At 35.9% G+C, this 20,315-nt stretch overlaps 1 pseudogene; it reads left to right on the forward strand.

The window, feature by feature from the left end:
* Positions 1–7,000: 7,000 nt before the first annotated feature.
* On the forward strand, positions 7,001–11,757 carry LOC149253445 (uncharacterized; annotated as a pseudogene).
* The last annotated feature ends 8,558 nt before the right edge of the window (positions 11,758–20,315 follow it).

Consider the following 20,315-nt stretch of genomic DNA (forward strand, 5'->3'; position numbering starts at 1 on the left):
AAAGAGCGGCAAGCGAGGGCAAAGAATACAGCAAAATGAAGGACCACAGGTTAGGCGGAACCAGTTCCAAGTTCTGGAAGAGGACGATGATAAAACAACAGAAAATCAAGCAAATAAAGGTAGTACAGGAGAGAAGGAAAAAGAAGGAAACCGTGAACAAACACAAGAAAATGACAAGCAGATAGAGAAAATATTGAGTGACACAGAACCAGAGATGGACTAGGAAATGACCCAGAGTGAAATGGAACTGGAGGAAACTGAGCTACAGGAGATACTGGAAAGAGAACACCTGGATCTGGAAGGATTCTTAATTCAGGGTACTTCTGGTGGGGTAGATTCATTACCCCAGGAGGAGCTCAATAGAATACAGCAATTATATTTATGGAAAACTCAGGAAAATAGTATGGAGGGAGCCAAAAACAGGAGTAGGCTGAGTAGCGAAGGAGTGAAAATGATAAAATCTACTTCGGGTTTAGCACCCAGAAACCCAGGAAAAAAGCGAGGCAGGAAGAAGCAGAATGAGCTATTGATGGAGTGTGGAAAGCTCATGATAGACTCAGGTAAGATGAAAGATCTGACCAGCTACTCCTTCACAAACATTTAATAATGAAGTTTATTTCTTGGAATATTAGAGGACTAGGAAGTAAAAGAAAACAGAGATTGCTTAGCAATAGAATGAAACAGGCTGCTCCGGATATAATTTTTATCCAGGAAACGAAATGTTCCATTCAAAAGTTAAGGCAACTTCATAACAAATGGCTCAGTAAGTTTGAATATCTAGAAGTTAAAGCAGATAATACAGCAGGAGGTATTCTCACTCTGTGGAACCCTCAAAAGATTGACATAATTGATGCAGAGGCTGCTAGGAATTATTTATCAATAGTGATTCAGCCTGTAGGGGACAGGAGTACCTATCTAGTCACGAATGTGTATGGCCCTCAAAGGATAGAGGAGAAACTCAGGCTGATAGATTCCCTTAGGTATCTCAGGGAGAGACAGGCAGAAATACCCTGGATCTTGGGAGGAGATTTCAATATGATAAAATCTCTTTCTGAAAAAAAAGGTGGAACCAGAGCACTAAGTAAAGATTCTTTAGCATTTCAAATCTTTACAGACAATATGAAATTAGTGGATGTGGAAACGAACAATGGCCTCTTCACTTGGAATAACAAGAGAGGAGGGGAGTCTCAGGTAGCATCCAAGTTGGACAGGTTCATTATCTCTAAGGATCTAATGCTATTAGATAAGGAAATAATAGCAAGTGTTCTTCCTGTTGGAGGCTCAGATCACTGGCCAATTCAAATGGAGATCCAGGGTATAGGTACCCCCCAGAACAAACCTTTCAGATTTGAGAATATTTGGCTTTCACACCCAGATTTCATCAGTAATATTGAAAAATGGTGGGCAGAAGATCTTCAGATCTAGGGAACTAGGATGTTCTTGCTTCATAAAAGATTAAAGCACATAAAAATGAGGCTCAAAGAATGGAATAAGAAATATTTTGGCAATATTTTTGCATAAAAGACTTCAGTTGAAAACAAAATGCAAAAACTCAACCAAGCTATGATTACAGAATGTTTTGACCAAGACAAAAATAGTCTAGTGGAGAAACATCATCAAGATTGGGAAAACTTGTGTAAACAAGAGGAGATATTCTGGAGACAAAAATCTAGAGTTCAATGGCTAAAAGAAGGAGAGCGTAACACAATATTTTTCCACAAAGCCACCATGGCGAATAGATCAAACAACAGAATTACCTTAATAAAAAAGGAGGATGGACAGCTGCTACAATTCCATGAAGATATAGAAGTGATATTAGTTCAACACTTTCGAGAGATAGCCCTGGAAAGTAATCCAGAAAGAGAACATCACATCAAGGACTTAATAAAGCATATACCTAAGGTGGTGTCCAGAGAGGAAAACCACAAACTCAACAGACCAGTTACTAAAGAAGAGGCCAATGAAGTTCTCAAAGACACGCAGAATGGTAAAGCACCTGGCCTGGATGGCTTCAATGTAGATTTCTTTAAAGCTTGTTGGAATATTGTAAAAGAGGATATTTTGAATGTTGTGGAAGACTCCAGGATTAACAAAACCATCTTGAGAGCTCTTAACACCTCCTTCATTTCCCTAATCCCTAAACAGGAAAATGCTCAAACTCCAGACAGATACAGACCAATAGCTCTGTGCAATGTGGTTTACAAGATAATATCCAAGGTGGTGGCCAACAGACTTAAACCTCTGCTTCCTTCTCTGATTTCGGGGGAGCAATCAGGATATGTTGAAGGCAGACAAATTTTGGACAACATTATTCAAGCTCATGAAGTGGTCCACTCATTAAACAGCACAAGGAGAGCTGGCATGATCATGCAACTGGACATAGAAAAAGCTTATGACAAAGTGAACTGGACCTATATCAGGAAAGTGCTAATGGCGTTTGGTTTTGATCACAACTAGTTGAGATGGTTCATGGCCTTGGTTACATCTTCCAGCTTTTCAATTTTAGTTAATGGCTCTCCTTCTGAGATTTTTCTTCTGTCAAGAGGACTGAGGCAGGGGGATCTGCTTCCCCCTTACTATTCATACTCATGATGGAAGGTCTTGGCCGGTCTATTAAGCACGCCAGAGTTATGGGCAAAATTCAAGGTCTTCCTCTAAAGGAGAATGGTCAGGCTTTGACACATCAAAAATTTGTGGGTGATATGATGTTACAAGGTATCCCCACAGTCAAAGAGGCTCGAGCGTACAAACAAATTCTGAGTGATTTTTCCATGGCTTCAGCTATGGAAGTTAACCTCTCCAAATCCAATTTTTTTTCTTTAATACTCATCTGGCCATTCAGAGAAATATCTCCAAAATTCTTGGCTTTTAGAGGGATTCTCTCCCTTCAAAGTATTTAGGAGTTCCTCTCACGGCGAAACCCTTGCAAAAGAGCATTTAGGAACCGCTGATCAACAAAATGCAGGATAAAGTCAGTAATTGGACGATCAGATCCTTAAATCTGGCAGGAAGACTCATGCTGACAAAAGCAGTGCTCCAATCTATTCCAATTTTCATGCTATCAGCTCTACTGACCCCTAAAGGAGTTTTGCAGCAATTCAGAAACATCCAAAGAGATTTTCTCTGGGGCAGGGAGGAAGCTAGAAAGAAGTGGGCCTTGGTCTCTTGGGAAAAGATCTGTAAACCCAAGAATCATGGGGGCCTTGGCTTAGATGACCAGGAGATCCTAAGTAAAGCTCTAGGGGCCAAACTATGGTGGAGGTGGGTTAAAAATCCCAAGGCCCAATGGGAAAGCGTATGGAAAGAAAAATATGCTAGCTCCTGGAATCACACTGAACTCATAAGGATGTCTGGTAACATAAAAGGCTCTGCCATCTGGAATAAAGCCTGGGAAAACAAAGGTTTAGTTCAACGAAACAGCTTCTGGGAAATCAGAGAAGGTGACCTTGCTCTTTTTTGGGAGGACAAATGGCAACAAGAACCAAAACTATTAACAGAGGAATTTTGGAACCTTAAACATGAAACTGACACCCAAGGCTTGACTAGAGTGAAAGATTTTTGGGATGACACCCACAATAATGGAAAATGGAGGATATGGAAGGATATAGACTGCAAGAATGATAGAATGCTGAATACAAAAGCATAGACTCTTGGAAAAATGCTGGAACAAAGGATGATCTTGGTGACTGAAGGGCAGGACCAACTCAGATGGGGAAACAACACTAAAGGAATCTTTAATATCAAGGAAGCAAAAAATTCTCTCCTTGAGCTGAATTCCCTAGCGCCAAATAGAATCTGGCTTAACCTTTGGAGACATCAAGGGTGGATGAAAATCAAACCCTTCATGTGGTTGGTTCTTCAAAGGAAATTCTTGACTTGGGACAACATTAGAAAGAGAGGCATACTTGGACCTTCCATATGCCAACTCTATGAAGCCCAAGAGGAAATGATGGAACATCTTCTCAATAGCTGTAATTTCACTTCCAGACTATGGGAGGTTTTCGCCAACATATTTCAACAGTCTGACAGGGATAAGGAGAGTATTATTAACACCCTTAACAGTTGGAGGAGAAATTTTTCGAATAATGAAGTTCTCAACCTTGCTTCGACCCTCTTTCCAAGTTTCATTATTTGGAACATATGGAAGGAAAGGAATAAGAGAATCTTCAAAAATGAAAAGAATTCTGCTCCTCACCTGTTTGATCAGATCTTAAAACAGATCAAGGAGACGGTAAGCTCAATAATCAGGAATCTCCCCAAAAATCCTCCCACTGGAATAGACTTGAGAACTCTCAGGCTGTTAGGATTGCAGGGGATCATCCCCCTAAGTCAGAACAGAATAGCAAGTAATAGGGAGTCTGAAAAGGAATATTGGCAACCTCCTCCAAGAGGTTTTTTGAAGTACAACATAGATGGAGCCTCTAAAGGCAACCCCGGAACAACTGGCTTTGGAGGGGTTCTTCGGGATGAAGTAGGTAACATCCTCTCTCTTCTCCTTTGTCATCTTGGAAAAGCCACTAATAATATGGCGAAATTAATGGCCATGGAGCAATGCTTAGATTTGTTGAAGCAGGAAAACCACCACAACGTAATCATTGAAGCTGACTCTGAGTTAGTTATTAACTCGGTTAAAAAGATCAATTATGGTTCAGAGCCAGAGAAAGTCTCTCAGCACTGGAAGTTAATATGGGTTTTTCAGCGTATTCAGGGTCACCTTCAGGGGCTTTTCTCAGTCAGGTTCAATCATGTGCGCAGAAAGGCTAACAAACTGGTGGATTTCCTAGCCAACCAAGGAGTTAGCTGCAAGGAAGGCAAAGTTGTGATAGGGTGGCAAGCAATGAGCAATGACAATCTGAAAACTCTTTGTCACAATCTCGCGGAAGAGGACAAAAAAGTGTTTCGGGATAAAACTAAAAGGGAAAGGTCGCAATGAGTCATTCTCGAAGGGATCCCTCATTATGGTCATACAGGTAAGTGGAAGGCAAATTAAAGCAGGCTTTAGTAGCACTGATAATCACAACTTTAGGATTCAGCAGCCTTGGCCAGGCAGAGGGCTTCGTTCCATAAAGATCTACGAAAATCCTGGTAGCAGGCACTTCAATCATGTTAAGAAGGAGTGGAAAGGTGGGCTCAACATTCTAGAGGTTATGAAAGGCGATTGGGAGAATAGTGGAAGCTACTTTTCCCACAGTTTCATCATTCAGAGAAAAAACCGCTTCCTAAGCGGTTTCCTGCAGATCGCACCACTCTCAAGCGTTAGGTGGTTTCTGTTTTTCGGAAGCGATACCACACACCTAATGACACGTGGAGGAGGGAGAGGGATGTAAAACGCCCTCATCGCACGTTAAAGCTCGGGAATTTCTGTGGGGCGACTTCGTTCTGGTCCGTTGGATGCATAGGCGCTAATCAACGGTCAGATTTCATCGTGCTGATTGGTTGGGGCGAATCGTTAATGTTAAGTTTTGGCGGTTTGGTTTTATGGCTTTCGGGGCCATGTGATGTGTTTTAGACCATGGGTTGTAGAAGCAGAGTTCAATGTTCCAGTTAGTTCATGCAGTGGTGTGGAGCCGGGGAATCGAGGTTTACTTATCTTTGTAATTCGATTTTTTCCTCTGCGGTAGGGTCCAGCAGTGACTGGGTTATCAAGGTTTCTCGGTTGGTTTAGGGGGTCTCAGTTTCTGGTTGGAGGTCTTGCCTCTGGCGGTGAGCAACCTTGTTTGTGGTCCACTTTGTCTGGTGGACATATGTAATTTTTGTAAATTATTTTTCGTTTAATAGATTTGGAAGGAACGCCTCTTACCTTAGCAAAAAAAAGGTAAGGTTACATTAAAAAGTATTAAAAATATATGAGGGAGATGTTGTCACCTAAGGTAATATTACATTAAAAAAATTAAAAAAATATGAGGGAGATGTTGTCACGTAACGTAATATTACACTAAAAAAAATATTTAAAAAAATATGAGGGAGATGTTGTCACATAACGTAACGTTACATTAAAAAAAATATTAAAAAAAAATATGAGGGAGATGTTGTCGTAAAGTTACATTAAAAGAAATATTAAAAAAAATATATGTGTCGGCTAATATATATTGTATATGCTAAATATTTGTGTAACGTTACTATATATGTGTGAGCTAATATATATTGTATATACTGAAGATAATGTGTAAAGTTACCTTAAAAATAAAATTAAAAATGTGTTGGCTAATATTAACATATATTGGGTAACATATAATATTATAATATTATATTTTTTTGTAATCAATATATTTCTAACAATTAATATAGATGTGTTCCATCTATAAATTTAATTAATAAGCCGATAAAAAATTAATATTTACAATATGACAATATTTTTGATCATGAATATTTACCATGGATATTATTAGTCCCTGCCTTGCCTGGGACTCTTAGCAATCGATCGTGCATTGACTGCCTATTAATATCTTGTTTGACCAAAAAATATTGCTATACATCACAACTTTAACCAAAGTTTTCATATTACAAAATAATATAAAATTTATTATGTAATTTTTGATTGGACAATAAAGTTGGAGGTCTTATTGCGCGCTTCGCAGATTTCAAGACATTATGTTCGGGGTAAATATAAGATATCCAAAGTTTTCACAGATGAAAAGTTTTTGTTATCCAAAGTTTTCAGAGATGAACATACATTGTGCTTAGTGCTAGTTTCTATCCAAAGTTTTATTTTAGAGCTTTGATATTTTTTGCTTTTTATCTAAAGTTTTATATTGGACGTCTTAATTTTGGATGGCTCATTTCACTTTGTGAATTTTACGCAAAGTTTAGATGGCTCATTTCTATATAAACAGTTTCGAAAAATACTTTGAACATTTATAGTAATTCGTCTGCTTCTTACACCTGCCACACAGCATGCTTACACCTACCACACATGCTCATCCATCTTAAACTCGCCATAGGTTTACATTCAGAGATAAATATACATTTGGAGCTACGCATTCAATTTTTAGTTGCAGATATGACATTTCATTTTCAATTTGTGCTGAGAGACTTTGATAGCAAGTTGCAGATAGTAAGATGTCTCACACCGCTGGGTACAGCACGGGAAAATGCAAGCTCTTCACCGTTGTTAGCAGGCATTGGTAGCCCTGCACTTTTGACTGTACTTAGGTCCCCTGCTTCAGGCTCTACTGCTGTTGCTGCTGCGGATACGGTTACTGTACCATCCCCTACGCAATCATGGCAGCCACCTTACGTCGGCCTCAACCCTGTTCCTCTCAGCCTAGGTCAAACAAAGGTGGATACAACTCGGCTTTTGGGGAAGAGATTGAGGGATGCAGAAGCAGTTGTCACCAGGCCAGCCAATACGGTAATGAAATTTCCCCTGTAATCTTGTAAATTTTGTATGTTGAAAACTGTAATTGTTTAATTGGGTAGGCGCCCTTTACAAATTTCGCCGGTGGTGGAATAGCTGTTGGATCAACAGAGCAGTTATGAATTAGCGCTCTCTCAACCGCAAGCTCAGTCTTCACCTCCACCGGGAATTGTGGCAGCACCTGCACACCCACCCGCACGCCCTCGAGTAAGGGCCAGGCGTGGTCACGCGACAGATCCTCATAGTATTGCCGAAAGAGTAAGTTATTGCCCAATTCCATATATGCTAAACAAGTGATCATGCCCAGAATCTCCCAGAGTATTTCTTGTTTATTGATTTTTAAACATGGCGTTTCATCTGTGTGTGATATTGCCCAAACTCTTTTTTAGTTGTGATATTGCCAAATTATTAGTCGCGTATGTTAATTTAGTTATAGTTTCCCATAAAACTACTTCAGATTAGTTTTAGATTTCTATTTGACTTAGTATTATTTAGTTTAGTTTAATCTTAATAATTATTTTTTTAAGTTTATTTTAGTTTTAATTTTAGTATAATTATGTTTTAGTTTAATTTTATGGTTTATTATTTTAGATTTTATTTTTGTTTTAAATTTAATTATTCTAGATTTAATGATACATTTTTGGATTAACAATAGCTTATGGTTTGGAGGGCAGATTGAAAATGGAGGATTTGACGAAGCAAAACAAATTATCCAAACAATAGCTTATGGTTTGGAGGGCAGATTGAAAATGGAGGATTTGACGAAGCAAAACAAATTCCAATTTTTATAAAAGGAAGCGGAAATGCAAACTGAAGGGAACACTTTTGGAATCTAGATGCTAAACTTGACGAATTTTTGGGAGGTTTTTTGCAAGTGAAGAAACTGAGTTGAATGAGTGAAGAAAATTGTGTTGTCACAATTTCCTTCCTGAAATTATTTGTATTTGGAGTTTGAAACAAGTAACCAATAGCTTGTACAATATTAGAAGGCTTTAATGTTTATTTGTTGTATCTATATTTGATATTATTATCTGGTTTACATAATACTTCTATCACATTTTGAATTTCATTGTTTACATAATACTTCTATCACTAGACTTTAGCTAATTAAGCTAAATGAAGACAAACTTACCAGAGTGGTTTGGACATGTTTACAGCAACGAAGAGAAAGAATTGCAGAAAGAATGAAGGCGTTACAGGAGCTGGTTCCCAACTGTAGTAAGGTGATTTTCTTGCTTGATAGAAGTGATCCACAATAACATATAATCTCTAATATAATGATTGATTAGTTGTAATGTATGTTTCTTGTTTGGCAGTTCCTTTTCCTTTGTGTAAAAATGAAAAATCAAATCTCATTGTCGGTACTCCAAGTTCCTCTTTTTTCATAACTTCCTGAAAAATGGCGATTCATATATTGGATACGCCTAATGGCAACCTTTACAGTACCTCTTTCAGATAGTTTCAGAGATATGCATATTACTATATCAGATAAACTTAAACATAATCCACTTTGAAATTGTTTGAAGAACATAAATACCACATGATATTGTGCACCAAATCGTAATAAATACAGCCAATCATAGTTCTTTTCTAAACCTATCAGATCTGTTTAGTTATATCGCTTTGGACTGGGAGGTCATTGACAACTTGAGTGGGTTAATGGTAAATGGTTAAGAAAAGGGATAAACGAGAAATAATTTCGTGGAGAGTGTTTCAGTTTGGAAGTAATATTTAATATTAGTGGATGATAAGAGGATAATATATGAGATTTAAACATTCATTCAATATTTAAAATTTAAAAAATTAAAATTCTAATAATTTTATTTCATAGTGATTTATATCAATAATATTAACTAGTATTTCCACATTACCGTGCAAAGGAACGTTGATGGTTAAACAAAGGGCGACAGGGTAAAAGAAAGGGAATGCTGCGTTTAACAGAGAAAAAGACACCTGTTTAAAATTTTGTTAAAAACAACAAATCTGATTAGTGTCATCAGGATAAATCTTACCATCAAAAACATTTTTACATAAAAATATTATAAATTATTAAACAAAAATCTGAAAGATAATTTTTATCCAAAAACCAGGGATTCAAATATTTTACATCGAACTGAAAGATACCAAAAGTGATTGCTCTTCAATATTTGAAAGATTCTGCCAATATAAGCTTCGAAAGGTACACTAAAATTGTTTTTGTTTAGTTCAAGAGAGGTCGTTTTCAATGAAATAGGTTAACGCTGGAGGCCCAAAAGCATCGGAAGTGAAAGCCTGCTCCAAATGTACATTACGTCCTCCTTTCAACGTTACATCACTGTCCTTATCACATTATTTTTATGTGCGTGTATTGTGTTGTATATAGCTGCGATTCTCTCAAGGCTTTGGACAACTTGGTGCATCCAAACTGAGTGATTGAATTATACAATCAATGGTACTTTCTGCTTTCTTGTATTTTACGACGGAGTGTTTGATGGATTTAACCTGACAATCAATCGTACTTCCTTTGTATATATTTTTGGTATTTTGCGACGCAGAGATTGAATTTGTAGACGCATTTTAACCGTCGAATTCCGCTACTTAACACGTGAGTAACAATGAATCATCTGTCTACCTATTTATTGAAATTGCAATTTAATCCAGGTCTGGTTTAAAGAGTCCAGAAAATTTTAAAAAATTTAGGAGTGTTTAATTTTTTTGTTTTTAGTGTGGAAATGAGTTCAATATTAAAAAAAAAAAAAATTGTATTACCCACAATTACAATGGTAACCCTAATTCTAAAAATTTCCACCAAAATTTTTCAAAATCATACTTAAGGAAGGAACACAATAATTGATTCTTAAGCATTGCATTACCATTATAGGCCACTTATTCCCCCTACTACTAGTGAAAGGAAAAAGGGAAAATATAAAAACTATCATTAAAGCAATCCAATCCAAGTTACACCTACTATATCCATAGGGATTGTGTTGTCTTGTCTTAAAGGTACCTACTATATCCATAGGGATTGTGTTGTGTCGTCCTAAAGATAATGATTTTATCATAGAGATGATAAGGGGACTATTAACAATAGTGCAAAGTTGAAGTTACAAGTACCTGGAGTCTAGTAGTAGACTACATACACTTTGATAGACTTTACCAGTTAAATTGTTGTTGCTGCCCTCACCATAAATACCAAAATACAAATGTAATATAACTTAAAAAAATTGGGCTAAAAATTTTAGCTAATATGAATATTTGGGATTGCAATAAAAAAATCATATATATATATATTTTTTTATTTTCGAGATAATATGAATATTTAGCATTTTCATATTCAATAAAATATGAATATTTGTAGCCCTATTTAGAAAACCAAAAGAAATTTGTAGCGTATTTAAAAAACCAAAAGAAAACTTTTTGATTTTTTTGATGCAAACATAAAACTTTACATAAAACCTCTAGATTTTTTTTCAGAGTAAAAACATTAATTAACAAAAACTTTTGATATTTCCAAGGAGGAGAAAATAAAGAACAAAAAATTTTCATGTAAAACCCTTCGATTCTTTGCAAATAAAGATAAGATTTTTATTTCTTTGTGGAGGTAAAAGTAAGTCTTTTCAATTTTCAAACAAAATTGAATGAGATACACAAACAAACGAGGGACAGAAGAAAATTATTAATCTTGATAAACAGATGGGGAACTGATGTCCCACTGCGTACGGTCCGTGAAACTGCTAACAGTGTCGAACAAAAGGTCATTAGTTAGGCTGCTGATGTGTTTCTTCTTTGTATTTTCTAAGATGCTGATGTGTTTCTTCTTTGTATTTTCTAAGAGTACGAACGAGTAGTTAGGCTAATTGTGAAGCATCAATGCAGCATGTAGGGTATGAAGAAAGTTTTTGCGTACTGTCCTTATTCTCAAATAGTATTAAAAATTTTGCGATAAAATTTTATTTTAGCATGTTGAATGGAATGGACATTGGACATGTTTTTATGCAGACCGACAAGGCAGCTATGCTGGACGAAATAATTGAGTACGTAAAGTTTCTGCAGTTGCAAGTGAAGGTAAAGTTTCTTTACGAATTTTAAGCTTACAGGCATAGGGCTAGACTAGCTACTATTCTCCGAATACTGACAGCAGTCTCCATTGACAGGTCCTAAGCATGAGTAGACGTGGTGGCACAGGAGCAGCTGGTCAGGTTATAGCCAGATGTAATAATCATGTTATTTGTTATTCTGAAGTAGTTTCTTCAATAATATCATTTGATGTGATTACCAACATTAGAAATTGAAAAATAAAGGTTAACAGAAATTTGATGAGATGTCAGGCTTCAAGCAGCATGCAGCTTAGCAAAATCAAGAAGGGTACTGAGAATATTGTATTTGGTATTATTTTACCTATGTTTCTGTCTTTTCAATAAGCAACCCTACGCTTATATTTGTAAACTTTCATATTAATTAGATAACACCATGTAAATAAGTTAATGGAAATACAATCGGTGACCGCAAAAGCAAAAGGAAAAGGAAAAATTGCACCCTTCATAAGCTCTGTTTCAGCTAATCAGTAGGTCTAACTAAAACAAAATCCATAGGTTTCGAATAAAACCCAATTGCATATCAAATTCCGCACATCACCGTCGATTTGACAGCTCTAGGTGAACTATTTCAGTTCTATTTCAAATGCCATTTCAAATCAGACAGTATACAATCCATTGGTGTTGTCCTTGCAGACCTCGGCAGGGACTACCGCCATGGCAGTGGCTCCTTGTTAACTTCTAAGTAGGTTTTTAACAATACCATGGGCCATCTAGACTTTTGATTATTATGTTATGGATCTACGATTTTAATTGTTAAAATACCATGGGCCAATATCTTGGCTTATCAATACCACATGCCCAAAAACAATAACTTATTTCAAAATAAAAATAATTTAATTTAATTTAATTTTATAACATTTTTTAATTAAATCCAAGAGAAAAATGGTTATAATTACACTTGAGGTATATCTAAATCGTCCATCCTCACGACTACTAACAATATTTTCTTAGAGATTAAATGGAGATTTTAATAAATTAAAAAATGAGAATTATTTAATATATACATATGTGAAACTTATATAATATAAATAATATTATAAATAACTAGGATAGATGCATCTTAACTAAGGATCCAAGCCATCAGAAAGCAAAGTAAGTGATTAACAATGATAGAGGAAAGATAGTGCATGATTTTTTAAATTTTTTATTATTGTATTTTCTTTAACATGATTGATCGAAAATATAGGTTTAATATTTTACAACCAATTATCTTTTTTATTTAATTATATACTTACGTAAATACAATACAATGGGATCATATTTAAGAAAGAGAGTGATATGGAAGGGGGAATACAGTGTGGGAGAGAGAAATAGAGGTGAGAGACATAGGGAGAGAGAGAAAGGAAGAGAGAGAGAGGAGGGGGGGAGAGGGAGAGAGATGGATTTGGAGGGGGAAAGAGAGGGAGTGACAAGGGAGAGATGAAGATTGAATGAGGGAGAGAGAAGAGGAGGGAAGAGAGAGATAGGGAGACATAGATATGGAGGGGAGAGAGAGAGAGAGAGAGAGAAGGTGGAGAGAGAGAGGGAGAGGAAGAGGGAGGGAGAGAGGAAGAGGGAGGGGGAGAGAGATAGATAGATATGGAGAGAGAGTGTGTATGTTTGGTGGGTGAAAATGAGAGATAAGGGGAAATAGAGATATAGATGGGGTGGGGGAAGGAGTAGAAGAGAGAGTCAAAGAGAGGGAGGGAGGAAGAGGGATATATGGGAGATGGAGGGGGTAGAGAGAGAGAGAGAGAGAGAAGGGGAAGAGATAGAGAGGGAAAGGAAGAGGGAGAGATAGATATATAAATTGATAGATATGGGCATAGAGAGAGAGAGCGTGACATATGTTTAGGGGGTTGAGCTAGAGAAACAAATAAAGAGATATGGAGGGAGGTATAAATATAGATATGGAGGAAAGAAGAGAAGGATAGAGAAATTTCAGGAGAGGCAGATAAAATGAGACGGGGGAGAGGGAGGCAAAGAGAGAGGAGAGGGGGAGGGAGGTAGACACGTAATGGAAGGTGGAGAGAGAGGGAGGAAGAAAGAGTCTCACAGAGACGAATACAGACATAGAAGTTAGATCTAGAAAGTCATGAATATTTAATATTTTCAATGTGGTTGTTGATTTCTAATCCTATTTGATCACATGCACTATATGGATTGATTTCAGTGTAGATGTTGATGTATAATTCTATTTAGTACCTTACACTAGGTGCATTGATTTCAATGTCGATGTTGATTTCTACTCCTATTTGATTGCTTGCATAGGATGCATTGGTTTTAGTGTAGATATTGATTTCTAATCCTATTTTATCGCTTGCACTAGATGCATTGATTTCAGTTTAGATGTCGATTTCTAATCATATTTAATACCTTACACTAGATGCATTGATTTCAGCGTAGATGTTGATTTCTACTCATATTTGATTGCTTGCATTAGATGCATTGGTTTCAATGTAGATATTGATTTTTAATCCTATTTGATTGCTTGCACTAGATGCATTGATTTCAGTATAGATGTTGATTTCTAATCCTATTTGATTGTTTGCACTAGATGCATTGATTTTAGTGTAGATGTTAATTTCTGATTTGATGCAACAAGATGTATGATGTACATTAATTTCAAAGTAATTAGATTAATAATGTGCATTGATTTCAGTGTAAGAACATCTCTACCTCCTTCATCTATATCTCTATCTCCCATTGCCTCTCCTTCTTTATCTATCTATCTCATCCCCTAAACATACACACCCTCTCTCCATATCTATCTATCTCTTTCTCCCTCCCTTCCTTTCCCCTTCGTCTCTCTCTCTCTCTTCGCCTCCTCTCTCTCTCTCTCATATTTCTCTCTCCATATCTATATCTCTTCCTCGCTCCATGTCTTTGCCTCTCTCTTCTTCCATTCCCCTGCCCCCCCATATATATCTCTCTATCTCCCCTTGTCTCTCCTTCTCACCCCCAAAACATACACACTCTCTCTCAATGTAAGCACATAAAAATTATTCAACCATAAATACCATACTTGAATTTTCATCCTAAATAAAATGTTTGATTAATCCAAATGTTTGCTTCTTAAAACTATAAACTATTTATAATTGGGTACATTCTTATTATTCTCATTTTCCATCATTCAACATTGTTAATTACTTTGAATTAAAACGCAATAATAAAAAATAACTACCATTGACAATTATTTGGGGTTTAACACTCCATAAGTCACAATGATTGAATTTCGAGAAAACTACTATTAATATTTGAGAGGAACATAGACAAGATATGTTGTTTACTACAATAGCTCGAGTTAAATATTTGAATGGTCTATGATTCCAACTACTCTTTTCATATGATCGATATGAGAAAAGGGAATATTGGAGAGGAATAGAGACAAGGTACATTGTTTACTACAATAGCTCGAATTAAATATTTGAATGGTCTATGATTCCAACTACTCTTTCATATGATCAATATGAGAAGATGGAAAAACTAATAGGTGTGACAATAGGAACATTAGAAGAAAATAGTTTCAAATTGATTGCAATGAAGATTGTTTGTAATTGCATACATTCTTAGTATTCACATTTTCTATCTATCAAAATTGTTACATTGACACTTTGCACTCAAAATTTGTATTTCATCATTCAAGCTACTAACAGCCTCTCTCATCTCAAAAAACTAGGGTAACTAAGCAAATTTTAAATTAAATTGACCAAATTAATCTTAGACATATTTAGCATATTTAAAATGATCAAAATAATTAGATGTTCAACAAATTTTGTATGACTGTACACAACTGAAACCAACCTAGACCCATCTTAACACCAAATCTATCAAGTGTTGAGAGAGATCAAATCTCTCGAGGTGCAAACCTTTCCTCAAATTTTTCACTCAAAAAATAAGTACCAAAAGGAATCAAATCTCTCAAAGTACAAACCTTTCCTCAAATTTTACACTCAAAAAATAAGTTGCACCTCGAAAGATTTTTTAATAAATAACAATTCTATTATATAAAATAGAATTATTTTTATATATGATTGAGAATTAATTTAGTTCCACCCCAAGTTTTTTTTTTAATTTACCTTTTGTTATTACTTAGCGTATCAAGCACAATTTTGTTACTTTATAATATATATATATATATATATATATATATATATATATATAATTTTTTATTTAAATGAATTTAAAATATAGGGAAAACAAATTGAATTATTTAGAATTAAGTTGGATGGTAATTTAGGATTCTATTCATTTAATATAAAATAATGTTTGTTCGCGTATGGACGGCCGGTCATAGATTTCTCGTGATAAGAACAAGGGAATCTGATTGGAGCTACCGCTCAATATGTCTTTTACATGTTTGAATAGGATGGAGTGTTAAAATTAAAATTAAAACAAATCTAATTTTGTTTATTTGTGTCTAATATTCAAGGTGGGTATTAAATGTCCCATTGTGCTTAAATTTCCCTTAGCCCAAGTAGGCATCGCATTTGATTTATTTGATTTACTAGTCCCTGCCTTTGGTAGCACAGTGACTATTGCATTTGCTCGGGCGTTGAATTCATATTAACTATGCTCACTGGGTCATCCACCCAAAGGTTTTTAAAAATATTTTTTTTAAAAATGCTTTTATCCGAAGTGTTTGTTCGGAGGTCTTATTGTCGGCCTGCGATTCATGCACATCAAAAAATGTTTATGTAAAGTTTGAAAAAACCCATCAACTATTTTATCCAAGGTTTGCGGCTTTATTCAAAATTCGAAAAAACCCATTCACTTTTTTATCTCAAATTTGAAACTGCACATATCCTTCATTTTATATATTCCAAAGTTTAAACCAAATATATTCTTTGTTTTACAATTATTTAAATCAAATATATCTTTCTTTTCACAATTATGTAAACGTAACGGTAGTCTTTGGGATATGCATATCATTGCCTTGCCTTACCACCTATTGCTATCATGCAATTTGGAATAATATATTAAAGAGCTTTTTCTTGCTACCTATCTACTACAACTTGGTGTCAAGCAAGGTGTTAGGGTGTTGGCATCCTTCCACCTCCTATACTCACATATTATCGCTATCAACTAGCTTACTGCTTCAGGGATAAACTATTATTGCTATCAACTAGCTTGTTGTTTCAGGGACAAACTATTATTGCTATCAACTAGCTTGTTGCTTTAGGGACAAATTGGGACAAACTCATTCGTGTGCAGTGCTTATGGTGCACATAAATGTTTCATCAATTCATATACCCGAGCAAGTTATTTAGTAGGTCATGTCTCAGCTAGTAGATGTTAGTTTCGAGAGGGATAATCGACATGCAGGGCAGGGTACAAAACAAAATATCTAGCATGAGATATAGAGACAGAGACAATAGAGTAAGTAACATAGCTATCTCCAGCAAGGAGGCCAGCGAGATGGCCAAACCTCTTCCATTCAGTCTGGTCTTTTGTTCTGAATCTATATTACGAATCTATAGTCGTAATAGCTGGCGCTTCTACCCTTACATCCATGCATGATGTCTCTATATATTATGCTACCTTCGTTCCACCTCTCTCAAGCCCTTAGGGTGACATGCTCTTAGCCTACTTGAGCAAGAAGCCCCACTAAGGCATACTAAAGACACCACCAGCGGCTAGGGTAGCGGTTTCACCAGCTTCTTTAGTCGTTGTGTCTCTGCCTAGCTGTATCAGCTTCCATCATTGCTTTTGATATAACCCCAATAGTATTACGGGTATCCCTATCTTTAACAGGTATAGGTAGATACTATGGAAATGGAAACAATATACATGATGTTAGACTCTATCCACGACATGGATGATGGGGCACTAATGACATGGTTGATGGAGCACTATTAGGAGGAGTAAAGACATCTAAAGCATTTGTTAACCCATAGCTTGAGCTCATTCAAGAGAAAATTTCAGATCGAGGTAATGGAATTGGGTGCAAAACTAGATGTTTTACTTGCCTCACAAAAGGTCGATATTGAAGGAAAGAATTTGGTTCACTAAGGTCTGGACATCTGTACTTATCCTAGTTGTTGTTGCTCATGTACAAGGTATATTTCTTATGTGTCTGCTTGTTCTTCCTGCACTTTAAATGCTTACCACTGTCTTCTAAATGCCTAGCTCTCTCTTCACTCGTATGTGTTTGCTTGTTCTTCTTGAGATTTAAATGCTTAGCTCTATCTTCATTAGTAAAAAGCACTAGTCCTTGACCAATGAATGAACTTTTTGATTATATAGTATGTAGTGCTTATAAAAATAGTTGTTTTTCTCACTTTTTTCTTGCGAGTTAAAATTTGTATGGTTTATTGGTTATTTTTTCCTATGAATTTATTTGAAATTTTTTTATAGGCCAAGAAAAGATAAAAGTCTTACCATAATATCTATCTCATTGATGGGAATGAACTCTCATCATATTTTCCAACGCCTTATCAACTCTTTTAACTTACCAATAAATTTTCTAAGATTCATGCTAATGAAGTCCGAATGTGTTTTAATGGTTTGCAAAATTCTTTTTAAAAAAGATTCTATGAACGTGGCATTTGTTTCATTAAAAATTAAATAGGGCAACTTGTAGTGAAATTGTTTCAGTGAAAAGAAATCATTAACGGCCATCTTATAAGGAACAAAAATGTTCAACTCTATGAGTATTGACAATTATACGAACTGATTGTTCTAATTTTGATGCCTTGACAATCTATTAACAACATTGGTTTTGCCATTTTTTTTTGGTATTGCACGCTCTTTCACTTTATTATAGCAAAAACATAGATTATGGATACTTTTTTGGTCATTTTCTGAATAGATTATGGATCTTTCGTTGAATTACCTATTATTATCTAAAAAAATAAATTAATGTTTTCTTCCTTTCATATGGAGTAAAACAATAAGTCAAAATAATTTTTTTTTCTTGTTCCTTATATTTTTATTTATTTATTTAAAACATTTAAAATTTTTGCAAAATATTATAAAATTAAAACTTTTGTTTATTTATTTAATTTTTTATCTGCGGAAAAATCATAACTTTTTATGAAGAGATAAAAAGTTACATGTGCACATGATAAAAGATAAACAATGATAATGAATTTATTTTTTTCTAAAAGAAAAGACAACCCATAGATCTATGAGAGAATCAGAGAAATTAACTTCCTTCAGAAAAATGTCTAATCAAAATCTTCAGGAGTGAACAGTCATATAAGTATCTGATATAGGAAAATATTTTTATACATTTGCTTCATATATGATAGATTATCGTGATAAAAGTAAAAATTCTTCATTGAGATAAAGCCATATTAAGCCATAATGGAAGAGTTGATATGTCAATGAAAGGGTGAAGTGGATGAATCTAAACTCCCCGCTCTATATGTTCACTGACCTGCCATACACCCATCACCTAATCAGGACTTATGCAGAAACAAAAAAAAATATAGATATAAACATAAACACAGATATGCAGCAAAAATAAATCTTCATTTTATTAATATCAAAGAAATGAAAGACGCTTACACGCAGAATGGAAATAAACTAGCTCAGGCAATGGTAACTTAGCTATGAGAAGAGATGTGGTGACTACATGCTTTTAAGCTATGTTACAACGAGGCTCAAGGGCCTTTTTATTATTTAACAACAAAGGGATACCCTAAACAACCAAAACCCTAACCCCAAGAGATGGAATGCCAAGAGTTTGTGGGCCCCATTGGGGTTAGTTGGGCAGCCAACTTCCCAAGGCTGTAACTTAGTCATATGATCTCTGTTTGGCACGTACGAGATGTCGTTGGAAAAATCTATCCAAGTACTACAATATTTGTGACAAGATACTTCCTATGAATCCTAGCTTGCTACATACCTCAAAAAAATGTTGTTTACAGGGTCAAAACAACTATGGAAGTCCAGGATATGAAAAACTGCTAAAAATAGTAAATGTTGCTATAATCAAGGAAACTGATGAAACTAACTAGAGGTATATGTGGAATAGGAGGGTGACCTCAAATATCCACCTGGATCAATCTTCCCCCCTTAAGAAGAAATGGTCCCCATTGCATGTAGAACCTCCATGAGGTGAGGAAATTACTGTTGAACCTGGTCCCTAGTGAAACACTTGCCCTAGTGAAGGAGTTAGCCTACTTTGACAACTCAATATAGCTAGATCCTCTGGTGGCGAGTGTTCTTGATCTCTGTTTCCATGATTTCGTTAGTTTTGGCATGTTCAATGCAGCTTGGGTTGATCTTTGTTGGTGTGAGTTGTTGAGCAACGTTGGATGTGTCCAATAATGGGAGAAAGTATGGTTGCAACCAATCCACATTGAATACTGGGTGCAGGCCAAGGAATGGTGAAATGCCGAGTTCTAAGGCCTTGTCCCCAACAACCTTGGTGATGGTGTACAAGCCATATCGGAGTAGACGAAGCTTTCAGTGGGGCCCAACAAGGTGCTCCTTCTGAAAATGTAACCAAACTTTGTTACCCACATCCAACTTGTGTGGCACTCGATGATGATCATGAAGATGCTTGTACATAGCATTGACCCTATCAATATGTCATGGACCTGCTGGAGAATGTGATGAATGTGCTCACTAAAGTTGTTAGCCCTGTCAACATCACACTAGACATGATCTGAATTTTCCTGAGTAGCTGCAATTGGTATGGCCACACCAATAGGACATAGTGGCTAGAATCCTAACCCCATGTGAAATGGGATGTGGCTAGTTGAGTTATTGAGAGCTCTGTTGTAGTTGTGTTGGAAATAAGGGAGGGTTTCATCGCATGTGCATGCATGCTTTGAGTTGTACATGTGTAGAATGTACACGATCATCCTATGGATGACCTTTGTTTGGCCACCAGTTTCGAGGTAGAAGTTTGTGGACTTAATGAGCTTGGTGTCCAGTATCGACCAAAGGCT

Source organism: Pinus tabuliformis, chromosome 7 (genome assembly GCF_031772625.1).
Source record: "Pinus tabuliformis cultivar Carrire ecotype Pingquan chromosome 7, CPIR1, whole genome shotgun sequence".
Taxonomy (NCBI): domain Eukaryota; kingdom Viridiplantae; phylum Streptophyta; class Pinopsida; order Pinales; family Pinaceae; genus Pinus; species Pinus tabuliformis.